Raw genomic sequence first — 18,600 nt, forward strand, 5'->3', positions numbered from 1 at the left:
CCGGGGATGATAAAATTTGAAACACGAAATCATAAATTATAATTTAATAAAAAATCATAAAAAATAATAATATAATAATAATAAATGTAATTCAATAATATAATCAAACCAAAAACACTGAAATGTGAAATAGAGCGCCAAGTTCGCACATCGCTGAGCAAAATCGCAGAATCGTTTTCAGTGTCTGATGAGGAATTTCCCCCACGAATCATTATCACTCAATTCTGCAAGTGGTTCTGATTTCCTATCGCTGTTCTCTAGCCGGTCTAAAACCGCGTCTGACCTAAAGGGACGCTTTTTGGACGCCATGGACGTTTCTCAGTTTCCAGGCAGAAAGAACAGACAAAATGCAGGCAGGGCGCCGGACAAAGCACTCGGGACAAAATGTATGTGAAATGGTTTGATACAGGAATGTTATACTATGTGATTTTAGTGTAGTGAATGAATGTCACTTTTGACATTTTTAAATTTCCCACCAGTTCCGTCCCCCCGTACATCCCAACGTCGCAGGGAACGGAACCCGGAAGACAGATGCCGCCATCGGCCGGAGGAGATGGCCGGGGACACTACAGGGGGGACATCGCGGGAGCGCAGGACAAGGTAAGTGAAGAAGAGATCCCGGAGCAACACTGCAGTGTATTCCCGAGTGTAGCTCGGGGGAGGTTACCGCTTGTGATACTGAAACGTAACCCCGAGCTACACTCGGGAATACCGCCAGGGGGGTTAATATAAACAACGCAATGCTGATCCCTGATATAAAAGAAAGAGAGCACTGAGCATGAGTCAGCTCATAAAGGGCAGCACAGGGGCTAAATAGTTAACTTTCGACTGGCAGTACTCGGGTCGTTGGTTCAAATCCCAGCCATGGGATTTCCTACCTGGAGTTTGCATGTTCACCCTGTGCCTGTGTGGGTTTCCTCCGGGTACTCCGGTTTCCTCCCACACTCCAAAGACATGCTGGGAGGTGAATTGGCTCCTGTCTAATTTGGCCCTAGTATGTGTATGTATGAATGTGAGTTAGGGACCTTAGATTGTACACCCCTTGAGGGTTAGGGACTGATGTGAATGTACAATATATATGTAAAGCACTGTGTAAATTGATGGTGCTATATAAGTACCTGAAATAAATAAATAATCCCGGTATGGGCCTATGATAACAGCTCTAAAAAAAAAAAAAAAAAAACATACACAAAACAAACACCCCCACAAAAAAAAAAAAAAAAAAAAAACCGCACACACAATAAAGGGCAGACTGGATGGACCACTCAGTCTTTTTCTGCCATCACTTTTCTTTGTTTCTCACGTCAAGGACTGGACTGAGCGAAGTATAAGGGAGGGCCAGCATGACTGGGGCGTGCAGACGAGGCGGAGAGTGTAATTTGGGTGGAGCATAGGCAAGGAAAAGGGGATGGGGGGTGGTTACTTACTTGATTGGTGTACACAGCATTGTGGGTGGTCTTGCAGGGTTTGAAAAGGGGGGTTGTGTCTTGTCGGAGTCAGTCGGAGCTTGTGCCATCAGGTTTCTCCCGCCCTCCCGCCCTGAAGTTGGTTTGTAGTCTGTTTGTTGTGTTGGTTATAGTTTTGTCATTGTGTTTGTTCCGGTGTTGTTTTGCTGTGTGGTGGTTGTTCGTGGTGTTTGTTTTATGTGGGTTCATGTGTTTGTTCAAGGTTCAGGATAGCTGTTGTGTCCTGAAGTGTTCGTTTGTCATGGCAGCTGGCAGGGGTCGATGGGTCTTTGAAGGCGGTGTTGCAGTGACAAGTTGAGGAATTATGGGTTGGGCCCATCGTAGGTATGGGTGTCCCTTCCCAATAAAAGGTCATGTTGGTAATGTGGAAGTTCATTTGGCTGTATCTGGGTTAAGTAACGGTAGTATTGTCCCCGAGGCGGTGTAGTAGAGGCTGGGGGCCTTTCATTGGGTAGTAGATACAGCCGAGTTGGTGATGGGAGTAATGGTGCCTTCAGAGACCTTGGACCCGGGTGGTAATTTACTGTCAGGTATCAATTGAGTTACTGTAAGATATTTATGTTGAGTTATGTTAAATAAATGGCTGCTATGGCCGGTTTTACACCAAAAAGTGAGTTGCATGTTTATTTGGGGGGAAAGGTTTTGAAGGGGTGGTGGTGTTTTAAAGGGGGTAGGTAAGTGTTAGCCTCGAGATTCTGCAAGTCCAACAGTCATGCTCTATAGGTAAAAAAAAAAAAAAAAGGTACAAAGCTACGTTTGCAAAGTTGCTCGGCGTATCTGAATGTGCTTTAGAAGTTGAGAAATCATTGAAGGATTTGTAACAAAGTTTGCTCCAATCTTGACCTGCGGAGATGTTGCCTTTCTCTTAACAAACCTGGGATTTGCGTTGACACCGTACAGACTAATCACCCGGTAATACAGGAGAGCAGGGATTTTGTTGTAACCGTTTCCAGGCGCAGGAACATGAAATGGCCTTCAGAACAATGTCACAAAGCTGCTTTTTTATTCCTTGAAAGTGAAGATAATCTGTTAAGCTTTGGTTTTGCTGGTTGGCTAATTATGGTATATTTTCCTCTGAATAGCTAATCTGAGGATTTCTAGTTATTAGGACTCAAGCCTTCTAATCTGCTAATGATCGTAATCCTGATACAGACTTTATTCTGAAACACTCGCCTGGCGTTCACGTTCCTACTTTACTGATTCTCCGCCAGATTCAGACAAATTAAAGGAAAACCGAGCGAAATGATAAACTCATTGATGTGTGATGTGAATGATTGTTCATCTGTCTGCTTTTTGGGGGTTTTGTTTGGTTTTGTCTCCACCAATGACCTCCTTCTGTGAGATCCAAATGCCAACACGAAACTTAGTTCCGTCCAATACCTTCTGGCTGAAACTATACAAGCCCTTGATGAAAGTTGTTACTGCAAGATGGAAAATGTGTCTTTTTAAAGCCATCATAAGCCTTCCTACACCCTCCTTGCATTTTTTTACCTGCGTTGATCATGTAGTTTTATGGTGTCATTTGTTGACTTTTACGTGAAGTCTACAGAAGAGTACATTTTCACATTTCGGTGTCAGAAGTACATTATATTGCCAGACCTCCAAATCATTGGATTTGGTTTCCAATCACCTTCATGACCACAGGGGTATAAAATCATCACCTAGGCATGCAGACTGCTTCTACAAACATTGGTGAAAGAATGGGTCGCTCTCAGGAGCTCAGTGACTCCAAGAGTGGTCCCGTGATAGGTGGTCACCTGTGATAAGTCCACCCGTGACATTTCCTGGCTACTAAATATTCCACGCTCAACTGTTAGTGGGATTATAACAAAGTGGAAGCAACTGGGAACAACAGCCACTCAGCCACCAAGTGGTAGGCCACGTCACATGACAGGGCGGGGTCAGCGCATGCTGAAGCGCACAGTGCGCAGAAGTCGCCAACTGTCTGCAGAGTCAATAGCTAAAGACCTCCAAACTTGGTGTGGCCTTCAGATGAGCCCAACAACAGTGCGTAGAGAGCTTCATGGAATGGGTTTCCATGGCTAAGCAGCTGCATCCAAGCCTTACATCACCAAGTGTAATGCAAAGCGTTGGATGCCGTGGTGTAAAGCACGCCGCCACTGGACTCTAGAGCAGGGGAGACGTGTTCTCTGGAGTGACCAATTACGCTTCTCTATCTGGAAATCCGATGGACGTGTCTGGGTTTGGCAGTTGGCAGGAGAACGGTACTTGCCTGACTGCATTGGGTCAAGTGTAAAGGTTGGTGGAGGGGGGATTATGGTGTGGGGTTATTTTTCAGGGGTTGGGTTTGGCATACCAAGACATTTTGGACAACTTCATGCTATTAGGTCATGACGCAGGAAGGAGTTGACCTAAAATAAAGCAGAAGTAATGGAAAGCTTTTAGGACAGCCATCTGGACACTGACATAAAGGCAGCATTGACCGGTTGAGCTGCGTCTCCATGGGGGTCACTTGACCAGCTCACACGCCTCCGCACTGCTCCAGTTTACACCCATGGCACCCTAGGTGATTGACCGGCGGTACCTGCAGAATGGAGTGGCTTCCTACTCTTACACAGATGAGCGTTTTTACCTCTTGTGAGTGTTTTAATCCTATATTATTAAATACAGCATCTAATCCTGCACTTAGCTGCCGCCTCCTGTTCTTTTCTATTTTCTCTTTGCTTGTAGAGTTGGCTTTGCTCTATAGGATGGCTGCTGCTACTTGACACCCGGTATCCCAGAGACTCTTTAACCTCCCTGGCGGTATTCCCGAGTGTAGCTCGGGGTAACATTTCAGTACCAAGAGCGGTAACCCCGAGCTACACTCGGGAATACCATGCGGCACTGCTCCGGCATTTGTTCTTCACCTACCTTACCCTGTGCTCCCGCGATGTGTCCCCCGCAGCGTCCCCGGCCATCTCTTCCGGCCGATGCCGGCATCCGGCTTCTGTGTCCTGTCCCTGTGACGTCGGGACGTACGGGCGCCGGCAGCGGGAAATTTAAAAATTTTAAAAAATGTCATTTTTTTTTTTTTTACATTTTACATAGTAAAACATTGCTGTCTCAACCAATTTCACATACATTCTGTCCCGAGTGCTTTGTCCTGTGCCCTGCCTGCATTTTTACTGTTCTTTCTGCCTGGAAACTGAGAAACGTCCATGGCGTCCAAAAAGCATCCCTTTAGGTCAAAAGCGGTTTTAGACCGGCTAGAGAACAGCGATAGTAAATCAGAACCACTTGCAGAATTGAGTGATAATGATTCGTGGGGGAAATTCCTCATCAGACACTGAAAACGATTCTGCGACTTTGCTCAGTGATGTGCGAACTTGGCGCTCTATTTCACATTTCAGTGTTTTTGGTTTGACTATATTATTGAATTAAATTTTTTATTATTTTTATATTATTTTTATGATTATTTATTAAATTATAATTTATGATTTTGTGTTTCAAATTTTATCATACCCGGGATGTTTACTAGACTCTTGTTCGGACAGATTTCAGTGAGTTTTTCCTAAAAATTACAGGCCTACAATTAAAAAAATACATATTTCCATGCAAAAAAATAGTACCGCTTTCAGCACCAAAATCTGAAATAATCATACCGCCAGGGAGGTTAAGAACTACATATGTCTACAGACATTTTATGATTCACCCTTTTATTAATGTTGATTTTTATTTAACCCGGGCTTGCCCCCAGCATGGAGTTTTACGTATAGAGATACAGTATCTCCCAGAAGTGAGTCCCCCCCTCACATTATTGTAAATATTTGATTCTATCTTTTCATGTGACAACACTGAAGAAATGACACTTTGCTACAATGTGGCGTAGTCAGTGTACAGCTTGTATAACATGGAAATTTGCTGTTCCCTCAAAATAACTCAACACACCACCATTAATGTCTAAACCGCTGGCAACAAAAGTGAGTCCACCCCTAAGTGACAAGGTCCAAATTGGGCCCAATTAGCCATTTTCCCTCCCTGGTGTCATGTGACTCTTTAGTGTTACAAGGTCTAAGGTGCGAATGGGGAGCAAGCCTGGTAAATTTGGTGTTATTGCTCTCACTCTCTCATACTGGTCACTGGAAGTTCAACATGGCACCTCATGGCAAAGAACTCTCTGAGAATCTGAAAAAAAAAATATTTGCTCTACATAAAGATGGCCGAGGCTATAAGAAGATTGCCAAAACCCTGAAACTGAGCTGCAGCATGGTGGCCAAGACCATACAGCGGTTTAACAAGACAGGTTGCACTCAGAACAGGCCTCGCCATGGTTGACCAAAGAAGTTGAGTGTGCGTGCTCAGCGTCATATCCAGAGGTTGTCTTTGGGAAATAGACGTATAAGTGCTGCCAGAATTGCTGCAGAGGTTGAAGGGGTGGGGGGGTCAGACTGTCAGTGCTCAGACCATACGCCGCACACTGCATCAAACTGGTCTACATGACTGTCGTCCCATAAGGAAGTCTCTTCTAAAGATGATGCACAAGAAAGCCCACAAACATGTAAACTGAAGACAAGCAGACTAAGGAAATGGATTGCTGGAACCATGTCCTGTGGTCTGATGACACCAAGATAAACTGATTTGGTTCAGATGGTGTCAAGCGTGTGTGGCGACAACCAGGTGAGGAGTACAAAGACAAGTGTGCCTTGCCTACAGTCAAGCATGGTGGTGGGAGTGTCATGGTCTGGGGCTGCATGAGTGCTGCCGGCACTGGGGAGTTACAGTTCATTGAGGGAACCATAAATGCCAACATGTACTGTGACATACTGAAGTAGAGCGCGATCCCCTCCCTTCGGAGACTGGGCCGCAGGGCAGTATTCCAACATAACGACCCCAAACACACCTCCAAGACAACCACTGCCTTCCTAAAGAAGCTGAGGGGAAAGGTGATGGACTGGCCAAGCATGTCTCCAGACCTAAACCCTATTGAGCATCTGTGGGATATCCTCAAATGGAAGGTGGAGGAGCGCAAGGTCTGTAACATCCACCAGCTCTTTGATGTCGTCATGGAAAAGTGGAAGAGAACTCCATTGGCAACCTGTGAAGCTCTGGTGAACTCCATGTCCAAGAGGGTTAAGGCAGTGCTGGAAAATAATAGTGGCAACACAAAATATTGACACTTTGGGCCCAATTTTGATATTTTCACTTTTGTTGCGAGCGGTTTAGACATTAACCTCCTTAGCGGTATTCCCGCGTGTACCTCAGGGTAAAATCTCTATACCAAAAGCGGTAACCCCGAGCTACACTCGGGCTTACCATGTGGCGCTGCTCTGGGGGTCCCTGCAGCACTTACCTTGTCCTTCGCTCCCGCGATGTGTCCCCTGCAGCGTCCCCGGCCATCTCCTCCGGCCGATGCCGGCATTCGGCTTCTGTGGTCTGGTCCCTGTGACGTCGGGACGTACGGGCGCCGGAACCGGCGGGAAATTTGAAATTTTTAAAACATGTCATTTTTGCTATCATTGCTGTTTCAATGCATTTCACATATACAGTCAGGTCCATAAATATTGGGACATCGACACAATTCTAACATTTTTGGCTCTATACACCACCACAATGGATTTGAAATGAAACGAACAAGATGTGCTTTAACTGCAGACTGTCGGCTTTAATTTGAGGGTATTTACATCCAAATCAGGTGAACGGTGTAGGAATTACAACAGTTTGCATATGTGCCTCCCACTTGTTAGGGGGCCAAAAGTAATGGGACAATTGGCTTCTCAGCTGTTCCATGGCCAGGTGTGTGTTATTCCCTCATTATCCCAATTACAATGAGCAGATAAAAGGTGCAGAGTTCATTTCAAGTGTGCTATTTGAATTTGGAATCTGTTCCTGTCAACTCTCAAGATGAGATCCAAAGAGCTGTCACTATCAGTGAAGCAAGCCATCATTAGGCTGAAAAAACAAAACAAACCCATCAGAGAGATAGCAAAAACATTGGGCGTGGCCAAAACAACTGTTTGGAACATTCTTAAAAAAAAGGAACGCACCGGTGAGTTCAGAAACACCAAAAGACCTGGAAGACCACGGAAAACAACTGTGGTGGATGACCGAAGAATTCTTTCCCTGGTGAAGAAAACACCCTTCACAACAGTTGGCCAGATCAAGAACACTCTCCAGGAGGTAGGTGTATGTGTGTCAAAGTCACCAATCAAGAGAAGACTTCACCAGAGTGAATACAGAGGGTTCACCACAAGATGGAAACCATTGGTGAGCCTCAAAAACAGGAAGGCCAGATTAGAGTTTGCCAAATGACATCTAAAAAGCCTTCACAGTTCTGGAACAACATCCTATGGACAGATGAGACCGACATCAACTTGTACCAGAGTGATGGGAAGAGAAGAGTATGGAGAAGGAACTGCTCATGATCCTAAGCATACCACCTCATCAGTGAAGCATGGTGGTGGTAGTGTCATGGCGTGGGCATGTATGGCTGCCAATGGAACTGCTTCTCTTGTATTTATTGATGATGTGACTGCTGACAAAAGCAGCCGGATGAATTGTGAAGTGTTTCGGGAATATTATCGGCTCATATTCAGCCAAATGCTTCACAACTCATTGGACGCTTCACAGTGCAGATGGACAATGACCCAAAGCAGACTGCAAAAGCAACCAGAGTTTTTTAAGGGAAAGAAGTGGAATGTTATGCAATGGCCAAGTCAATCACCTGACCTGAATCCGATTGAGCATGCATTTCACTTGCTGAAGACAAAACTGAAGGGAAAATGCCCCAAGAACAAGCAGGAACTGAAGACAGTTGCAGTAGAGGCCTGGCAGAGCATCACCAGGGATGGAACCCAGCGTCTGGTGATGTCTATGTGTTCCACACTTCAGGCTGTAATTGACTGCAATGGATTTGCAACCAAGTATTAAAAAGTGAAAGTTTGATTTATGATTATTATTCTGTCCCAGTACTTTTGGTTCCTTAACAAGTGGGAGGCACATATGCAAACTGTTGTAATTCCTACACTGTTCACCTGATTTGGAGGTAAATACCCTGAAATTAAAGCTGACAGTCTGCAGTTAAAGCACATCTTGTTTGTTTTATTTCAAATCCATTGTGGTGGAGTATAGAGCCAAAAATGTTAGAATTGTGTCAATGTCCCAATATTTATGGACCTGACTGTATTTTGTCCCGAGTGCTTTGTCCGGCGCCCTGCCTGCATTTTTACTGTTCTTTCTGCCTGGAAACTTAGAAAAGTCCATGGCGTCCAAAAAGCGTTCCTTTACGTCAAAAGCGGTTTTAGAGCAGCAATAGTAAATCAGAACCACTTGCAGAATTGAGTGATAATGATTCGTGGGGGAAATTCCTCATCAGACACTGAAAACGATTTTGTGTTTTTGGTTTGATTATATTATTGAATTAAATGTATTATTAATATATTATTATTTTTTATGATTATTTATAATATTATAATTTATGATTTCGTGTTTCAAATTTTATCCTCCCCGGGATGTTTACTAGACTCTTGTTCGGATAGATTTCAGTGAGTTATTCCTAAATATTACAGGCCTACAATAAAAAACTACATATTTCCATGCAAAATAATGGTACCGCTTTCAGCACAAAAAATCGGAAAGAATCATACCGCCGAGGAGGTTAATAGCTCTGTGTTGAGTTATTTTGAGGGGACAGCAAATTTACATGTTATACAAGCTGTACACTGACTACTTTACATTGTAGCAAAGTATCATTTCTTCAGTGTTGTCACATGAAAAGATACCATAAAATATTTACAAAATCATGAGGGGTGGACTCACCTCTGTGAGATACTGTACATATACATATACATTTGCCTTGAGGGCATCTGATATTATTTATATTTTATATTGTAATACATTGGAGTAACCTTACCACTGTGCTCCTGATCTCTCCTTTATTGAGCATAATTCTCTAAACTGTCTTTGTATGCTGTAGCATTAACAGTACCCTTCAACAGAAACACCCTCCACTCATCTGAGAAGGCTTTTCTCAAGATTTTTTTTACGATTGTACAGAAAGTAGTGAGAATGATATTTTAAAAAAATATTTTATTGAAGAATTTTTTAATTGAACATTGTCTCCTTCAAAGTATGTGCCTTGTCAGTATATACAATGCTCCTGTCAGGAATGGACTCACCACTGGTGGTGGGACTCACCTGCCGTGTGGGCTGCAGTACCAGGGCTGGCCAGCGGGTGCTCTCAACAGCCAGAAGCTCACTCCTGCAATCAAGCCATCACCTGAGGCTGATTGCAGGAGGTGTATTTAAGGAGTGGCCAGGCCTGCAGTCAGGGCCTTGGTGTATTGTTCCCATGAGCCCCTGTACCTGCATCCTGTCTGCTTCCTGCCTGATACTGACTTTGCTTTGATCCTAACTCTGCCTGTACCGACCTCGGCTATTCCTGACCACTCTTCCGCCTGCTCCTTGTACCTTGTCTGCCCGTTTGCTACCGACCCGGCCCGTCTGACTACGTTTGGTGTTGTACACATTGTTATCTGTTGGAGGTTTGGTTTGTTTGCACTGTATTTATGTTTAGCCTTGCACTGCGTTTATGTATTGTGTAGCCCTTAATCAATTGTATTGTTTTATACTATACCTGAAGTCTGCGTGTCAGGAATGGACTTGCCAATAGTGGTGGGACTCACCTGCCTTGTGGGCTGCAGTACCAGGGCTGGCCAGCGGGTGCTCTCAACAACCAGAGGTTCACTTCGGCAATTAGCCATCACCTGGGGCTGATTGCAGGTGGTGTATTTAAGGGATGGCTAGACCTGCAGTCTGTGCCTTGGTGTGTGTTTTTCCATGGGCCCCTGTATCTTGTAACCTGCATTCCTGTTCCTGTTCCTGTTTCTGCCTGACTTGTTGCTGACCCTGCCTGATCCTGACCTCTGCTGACTTCTCCTGTTTGATCCCTGGCTTGTGACCCTGACCATTCTTTGCCTGACCCCCTGTACCTACCTGTCCGTTAGTTGCTGTACCCGGCTCGTGACCTGACTACTCTCTGCCTGCTCCTCCTGCACCTACCTGCCCGATAGTTATCGACCCGGCCTGCCTGACTACGTTGTGCTCAATATGTGTATGTACCTGTGTATCTATATCAGTTTAGGTTTGGGTTTGTTTCACCTTGTTGTATGTATTTGTGTTAGCTTGGGGTTTGGTGCACTGCGTTTATATTTGTATTGTTAGTCTTAATAAATTGTCTTATTTATACCATATCTGAAGCCTGCGTTTCCATGTGTCAGTCCACACACTTCTGGTCACACCCGCATCCCTGACACTGCGTTTCCCTTTGTCAGTCCACACATCTCTGGTCATACCTGGAGCCCTGACAGCTCCCAGTGTTGTTTCCATTCTTCATAGCATCTCTGGAAGTCTTCAAGTGGGATGGCGTTCAGAGCCTGTATATCCACGCTACCAAAATGGTGTCCTTTCAAACCCTTCTTCACCTTTAGGAATATGAAAAAGTCACAAAGAGCCAAGTTGGGGCTGTAGAGAGGTTGGGGAAGCACCGTGATGTGTTTTTAAGCCAAAAATTCTCCAACAGCCAAAGCACCGTGACTGTGCGTTGTCGTGATGAAGGATTCAAGTTGAGCCAATCTCAGGACGCACGTGAAAAATTGTCTCAAGCAACCGAGAACTTCCAGGTAAAATCTTTGATTCACAGTTTGACCAGCAGGTACAAATTCCTTATGGACAATTCCACGTGAATAAAAAAAAAAAAATGACCATTGATTTGACTTTTGATTTGCTCATTTGACCTTTCTTCGGGTGTGGTGACGTGGGTGTGTGCCATTCTGAACTTTGTTTCTTCATCTCGGGATCATACTCAAACAGGGTTCATCTCCTGTGATCACTCGACTCAAAAAGCAGGCTCTCTTTCCAAACGGGCCAACAGGCCTTGGCAAATGAGTTGACAGCAGGGGCGGACTGACCATTTGGAAACTCAGGCACTGCCCGAGGGCCTGGGGTCAGTAGGGGGCCCCATGAGATGCCCCTGGTATCTTTTTCATAGGCTATTTTGAGTTTGGGCAAGGACACAGGGGCCCCATGATCCCCTATTGCCCGGGGGCCCCATGAGTTGTCAGTACGCCCTTGGTTGACAGTGTTCCTTTTGATCAGGTGACAAGTTCTTTTGAAGAAGTTTTGCACACACTTTTCTCATGTTCAAACTTTGAGTCATGATTTCATGAACAATTGACTTGGCAATTACTATTTCCTCGGCAATCATTCTGATAGTGAGCTGCTGGCAGGGGCGGACTGACCATTTGGAAACTCGGGCACTGCCCAAGGGCCTGGGGTTAGTAGGGGGCCCCATGAGATGCCCCTGGTACCTTTTTCATAGGCTTTTTTGAGTTTGAGCAAAGACACAGGGGCCCCATGATACCCAATTGCCCGGGGGCCCCATGAGTTGTCAGTCCGCCTCATGGGAAATGTAGTTCCACAACAGCTAGAGAGCCGCAGGTTGCCTACCCCTGACCTAGGAGATTGCAGTGGAAGTGGAACGGGTACCTGTCAAATTCGGGTACCCCCTCCCCCCCGCTCCCCAAAGGTGCCAATCCTTAATGGGGAGGGGTGGGCAAAGGCTTAAAGCAGAACTTCCCCTTTTGGGTGGAGCTCCGCTTTACACATGAATCAAATACCGTTTTTTGGGTTGGTGCTCAGATACAGTCGAGTTCCACTTTTAAAAAAAGGGTTTTGCTCAGCAAACTATAGGAGATAAAATATTTATTTATTTTCTGACTTGCGCCGGAACGGTGACCTTGGCAATCTGGTGGCTGAAAATGCGTGCTTCTTTCAGATTTTCCCCCGCATCCTCGCTCAGGGGGTACCGCCAGTCCTCCTGTACGGGGCCCAGGCAGCTGGGTGAATCGGATGTGAGCAAGAAGGGTGATTGACACAGAAGGAAGGGGGGGGGGCAATACTGGAACTGTTCTCCTCTATGGCTCCCTCTGCAGCAGCTGAAAACTGGCTTCTTCTCTCTTTCCCACTGGTTCCAGTAATTGCCCCTCCCCCACCGCACCCATCGCCCTCCCTTTGCACCATACATTTCCCCCGTGTGTCCCCACCCCTTCTGTGCTGCCGGCTTCCCTCATCTCCTTCCCACCGGCCGCTGCAAGCACATCATAGGATCCTTCAGGATGGAGAATGGGGGAAGGGTTTGGTTAATATATCACATTTACCAGCCCCTTCACTTCCTAAATGATCACAATGAGTGATCAGTACCAATCACTCACTCTGTTCATTCATAACCGAAGCATAGTAAACTGTGTGGGGTTTTTTTTTTGGGATGGAAGGGGACCTGTGAGGCTGGCAGTATGGGGCCCCCGTGGTTTCTAAAAACAGCCCTGTCCTCCCTCACCTATAAAAACACAATGACTGATTGGTACCAATCACTCACTCTGTTCATTCACAACTGAAGCATAGTAAACTGTGTGGGTTTTGTTTTTTTTTTGGGGGGGGGGACCTGTTAGGCTGGCTGTATGGGGCTCCATGGTTTCTAACAAGAGCCCTGTCTTCTCTCACTTATAAAATGACAATGAGTGATTGGTACCAATCACTCACTCTGTTCATTCATAACTGAAGCATAGTAAACTGTGTGTTTTTTTTTGGGGGGGAGGAAGGGGACCTGTTAGGCTGGCTGTATGGGGCCCCCGTGGTTTCTAATAACAGCCCTGTCCTCCCTCACCTATAAAATCACAATGAGTGATTGTTACTAATCACTCACTCTGTTCATTCATAACTGAAGCATAGTAAACTATGTGGGGTTTTTTTTTTGGGGGGGGTAAGGGGACCTGTTAGGCTGGCTGTATGGGGCTCCGTGGTTTCTAACAACAGCCCTGTCCTCTCTCACTTATAAAATCACAATGAGTGATTGGTACCAATCACTCACTCTGTTCATTCATAACTAAAGCATAGTAAACTGTGTTTTGTTTTGTTTTTTTGGGGGGGGGGACCTGTTAGGCTGGCTGTATGGGACCCAGTGGTTTCTAACAACAGCCCTGTCCTCTCTCACTTATAAAATCACAATGAGTGATTGGTACCGATCACTCACTCTGTTCATTCATAACTAAAGCATAGTAAACTGTGTTTTTTTTTTTTGGGGGGGGGGGACCTGTTAGGCTGGCTGTATGGGGCTCCGTGGTTTCTAACAACAGCCCTGTCCTCTCTCACTTATAAAATCACAATGAGTGATTGGTACCAATCACTCACTCTGTTCATTCATAACTAAAGCATAGTAAACTGTGTGTTTTTTTTTTGGGGGGGGGGACCTGTTAGGCTGGCTGTATGGGGCCTCCCCCATGGTTTCTAACAACAGCCCAGTCCTCCCTCACCTATAAAAGAGGGTTCAGTCCAACATCCCGTCACAGTCAGAGTAAACCGGGATGACTTTATATAGCGGCAGACTTTTCACTGCAAAACTCGATAAGGGCTGATTGTGGAGGATCCCTCCAGCCCAGTAATAGAAGATTGCGCTCCCGTATTACAGGCGATGCCGGAGGCGACATTGTCTGAGTGCCCTGCAGACTCTGTACACAAACTGCAAATACATAAATTCATCACAAAACAAGACTGCCAGGCTGTTAAATTGTCTCCATTTCCCCGGCTTTTCATATCACATCGCTTTAATTTTTTCGCTTACCACGGGGAACATGCAGAGTATGTGTCTGCAATCCGAATGCCATGCATTAATATTACACGGCGCTGCTCAGATCGACCTCCTAGATGATTTTGTTGTCTCGTATTTCAATGATAGGCAGAACCATTTGCCTTTATTTTTTCTTTTAGCGATGACAAAAGTTTCTGTTTTTGCTCCAAAAACATGAAGTGATTTTACTGTAACGAGTTTTTAATTTAATCAAGTTTTTTTATACGCGGGGTTATTTAGCCTAGCTTCATTCGGGAATGCATTCAAAATTGTGCGCTTTCCCAACACGCACAGAAACATTCTACCTTTAGTAGACGCATGGGGTCGCCATTACAGGCGTACCTCGATTTACGAACGCCTCGGTTAACGTCATTTTCGATTTACGAATAAAAATCCATTGAAAATAATGGTGTAACAGAACCGGACCCCCGACTGCACTTGGGTATTTCCGTTAGACTCCCCCTTCCCTGTCCGAACACAGATCCACGGACACCACCGCTGACCATACAAGATGAGACAGCACCAGACTCGTATTAAGACAGGAAATTGACTGCTTTATTATAACACAGATACAAGATATAAAACATTCAAGGGAACAACACCCCCCCCCCCCGCATATGGACACAGGGCGGGCAAACCAAATCTAGCAACAAGAGACACACAGCTGACACCCCCCAAGAAGCCAATACACAAACACATACATCCCATAATAGTTTGCTCCCAAGCAAGACACACAATAGAACAATGGGACAACCACCTGGCATTAAACAATGAACAACCCCCCCACCCCACCTATACATGTCTAGTCAATAGCAGGACATTCCACCCTGTACCCCTAACAGGCACAGGGTGACTTACACATAATAGGGATATGGGGAGCTGAGATGGGGTCTCCCCACCTCTCCAAAGGGGGCTGTGTTCCATGGGCCCCCACCCAAAGTCACTCCCATCACAATGGCCCGGTTTACAAATTTGTTTCACAATACGAACGGATTCATTGTTTTTCAATGCATTTACAAATTTTTTTTAATCATGTCCCTGTACAGTATTTATGCATTTAAAGTGCACTTTATAAAGAGTTTTGAACAGATAAAATACTTTTTTTGACTTTTTTCTGACCTCCGGAATGGATTTATTGGTTTTCAGTGCATTTACAAATTTTTTTAATCATGTCCTTGTACAGTATTTATGCCTTCAAAGGCATAAAAAAGGCACCCCCACTCATCTGCTAACCACCTTCTGCCCTCCCTATGGTGCAATGACGGGCGCAAGGTGGTTCTCTCATTCTGATAGGACGTCATATGACGTCCTTCCATTCTCACCACGCATGCGCGGCTCAGCGGTTCACGGAAAGAGCCGAAGATGTCGGCTCGGTCATGTGATCAGCTGTGTCCAATCACGGCTGATCACATGTAAACACGGAAATGCCGGTTTTCGGCATTTCTCTCCCCACAAGCCTTCACACTGACAGAGGAGAGGAGATACGGTAATCGGCATTCCTCAGAGGGAACATGTACACTGATCATCAGGGCACTGATGATCAGTGTGGCCCCAGAAGTGCCACCTGTCAGTGCTCATCAGTGCCACATCAATGCCACATATCAGTGCCCATCTGAGCTGCCTTTCAATGTCACCCATCAATGCCAGTCAATGCCACCTATCAGTCCTGCCAATCAGTGCCACCTATCAGTGCTGCCAATCAGTGCCACCTTTCAGTGCCAGTCAGTGCCACCTATCAGTGCCAGTCAGTGCTGCCTATCAGTGCCAGTCAGTGCTGCCTATCAGTACCATATATCAGTGTCATGTATCAGTGTCATGTATCAGTGCTGCCTTTCAGTGCCCATCAGTGATGCCTGTCAATGCCCATCAGTGCAACCTACCAGTGCCTCCTCATCAGTGCCCATCAGTGCCACCTATCAGTGCCCATCACTGCAGCCTCATTAGCGCAAAAGGAGGAGAAAAATCACTTATTTACAAAATTATATAACAAAAACTTTAAAAAATAAAAATCCCCGAGGTGATTAAATACCACCATAAGAAAGCTTTATCTGTCACAACAAAACGATAAAAATTTCATATGAGTACAGTGTTGCATGACCGCGCAATTGTCATTCAAAGTGCGACAGCGCTGAAAGCTGGAAATTGGCCTTGGCAGGAAGGGGGTAGAAGTGCCCGGTAGGCAGGAAGGGGGTAGAAGTGCCCGGTAGGCGAGGGGTTAAAGTGCTCCAACATGCACGACGGCACGGCACAGTGCAGTTTAGTATGACACAATTTAGAAGAAGGTTTAGGGAATTCTTTTGCACATTTCTCATAGTTACATAGTTAGTCTGGCTGAAAAAAGACAAAAGTCCATTTGGTTCAACCATTAAAAAATAAAAGTTAGAATCCTACACCCACAGTTGATCCAGAGGAAGGCAAAAAAAACCCAGCAAAGCACGATCCAATTTGCTCCTGCTGGGAAAAAAATCCTTCCTGATCCCCCGAGAGGCAATCGGATATTCCCTGGATCACCTTTCCCTATAAATGTTATATCCAGTTATACTCTGTGTATCTCATGCATATGGGAGCCCATTGAAATGAATGGACTGCCCTGCACTCGACACGTGGGACCACGTGGAAAATGTATGGAAATGCTTGTGCGTAGTGTTGGGCTGAACACCCCCCCCCCCCGTTCGGTTCGTGGTCGAACATTCAAATCTAATGAAAATTCAACCAGGCACAATGCACTAAGCTGTATCTTACTGCATATTAGTAATTAAAATCCGGCATGAGTTCTATTATGAAGTCACGCGGTATTTCAGTAGTGAAAACGTTCTTGAATGTTTCAGCTGTCAGTGGGGTTCTCTGCTGACAGCTGAATGTAAAAGGAATTTTCAGCATTGTAAAAATGTAAAAAAAAAAAAAAACTACTACTAAATTAAAATGAAAAAATAGAACATTTTAAAAAATAATTTAAAAAAATGAACAAATAATCAGCTAAAAATTTCTATTCAGACTAAAAAGCCATGCCCAATATGTAGCATAATTAAGCCACACCCATTGCTATGGCGGAGTCCCTATCTCCCTGGTAGGGGCCCCAGTGCATTACTTTTCCTAGGAGCCCATCATGCTGTTATGGTGGCACCGCCTGGATCACAGTCCAATTGACTCAGAGTCTTTACAGAGTACTAGAAGAAATAACACGTGTGTGCGTTGTGTTGTTGGCGGAAAATGAGTGACAGGAATCTGGAGCGGCGGATAAACATCAAATTTTGCGTTAAAATTGGCAAATGTGCGAGTGAAACTTTCCCTCCATTACAGCAGGCTGATGGTGACCATTCCATGAAGAAATCAAGTGTTTGTGAATGGCATAGGAGGTTTTACCTCTTAGCGCTTGGAGCCTCCCGACCCTTTAAGAGTTTCAGAAGCCGGGAGGTGGGTGGGGTTTTAGGGTCACGTGACTGCCGTGATTCGCCGTCATGGCAGTCACATGATCGGAAAAGGTCCAGATCGAAAGGGGAGATCGGGACCTTTCCGTGAGTCATGGACATATGTGCTGGGAGCGTGCAGGGCGCGCACTCTCAGCACATATGTATTTTCTAATTGCATGCAAATATGTGTCCGTTCCGCGTCAAGGCCCAGATGCTGAGAGGCCGCATATTTGCGTGCGCTCGGCATCAAGGGGTTAAAGAGGAGTGGGAAGATGTCCACGATGACACAGGAAGTGGGAAGCCAAAAACGCAGGGATGCAAATGTGGAAAGAGTGCGAATAGGAATGTTTGGAGGAAAAGATCAGAACTCTGCCCTAAGTGGATTCTCCACCACGACGATGCTCCTGCACAAGATGCGTTAGGTGTTTGAGAGTTCCTGGCCCAGAAATCCATTCCAAAACCAACCACCTTATTCCCCTGACTTAGCACCCTTTGATGACATTCTGGACATCCAGTGCACCTCGACAAAGATACTGCACGGCGGTCCGAAAAAATTTATTTGAGAAATGTTTCCGGCAGTGGCACAGTCATCTAGATAAGTGCATCGCTTCACAAGTGGACTACTTTGAAGGTGACATCAGCCGCTAGTGTACAGGTAAACAAACATTTGTTTTTTACAGTCCGTTGGGGGAACTAAATTGTCACACCTCATCAGGGGTGGACTGACAACTCATGGGGCCCCCGGGCAATAGGGCATCATGGGGCCCTTGTGTCCTCACCAACACCCAAAAAAGCCTATGAAAAAGCCAATGAAAGGTTCCAGGGGCATCTCATGGGGTCCCCTACTGACCCCGGGCCCTCGGGCAGTGCCGAGTGTTCGAATGGTCAGTCCGCCCCTGCACCTCATACAGAGGAGGAGCGTCTTCATTTTCTGCTTTGGATTTGGATATACTTACAATGAAAATGTCAGGAATAGGTCACTGACATAAAGCAAAGGTATCTTTTTTTTTTTTTTTAAAGCTCCACCTATTATTAAAACCATTGATTCCCCATCCATTGGTTTTTCCCAAGCTATGATGTGGTCATCAGTCTGCTGCAGCCA

This window comes from Staurois parvus, unplaced genomic scaffold (genome assembly GCF_062004578.1).
Source record: "Staurois parvus isolate SC_StPar_1 unplaced genomic scaffold, SC_StPar_1.0 ptg001144l, whole genome shotgun sequence".
Classification (NCBI taxonomy): Eukaryota; Metazoa; Chordata; class Amphibia; order Anura; family Ranidae; genus Staurois; species Staurois parvus.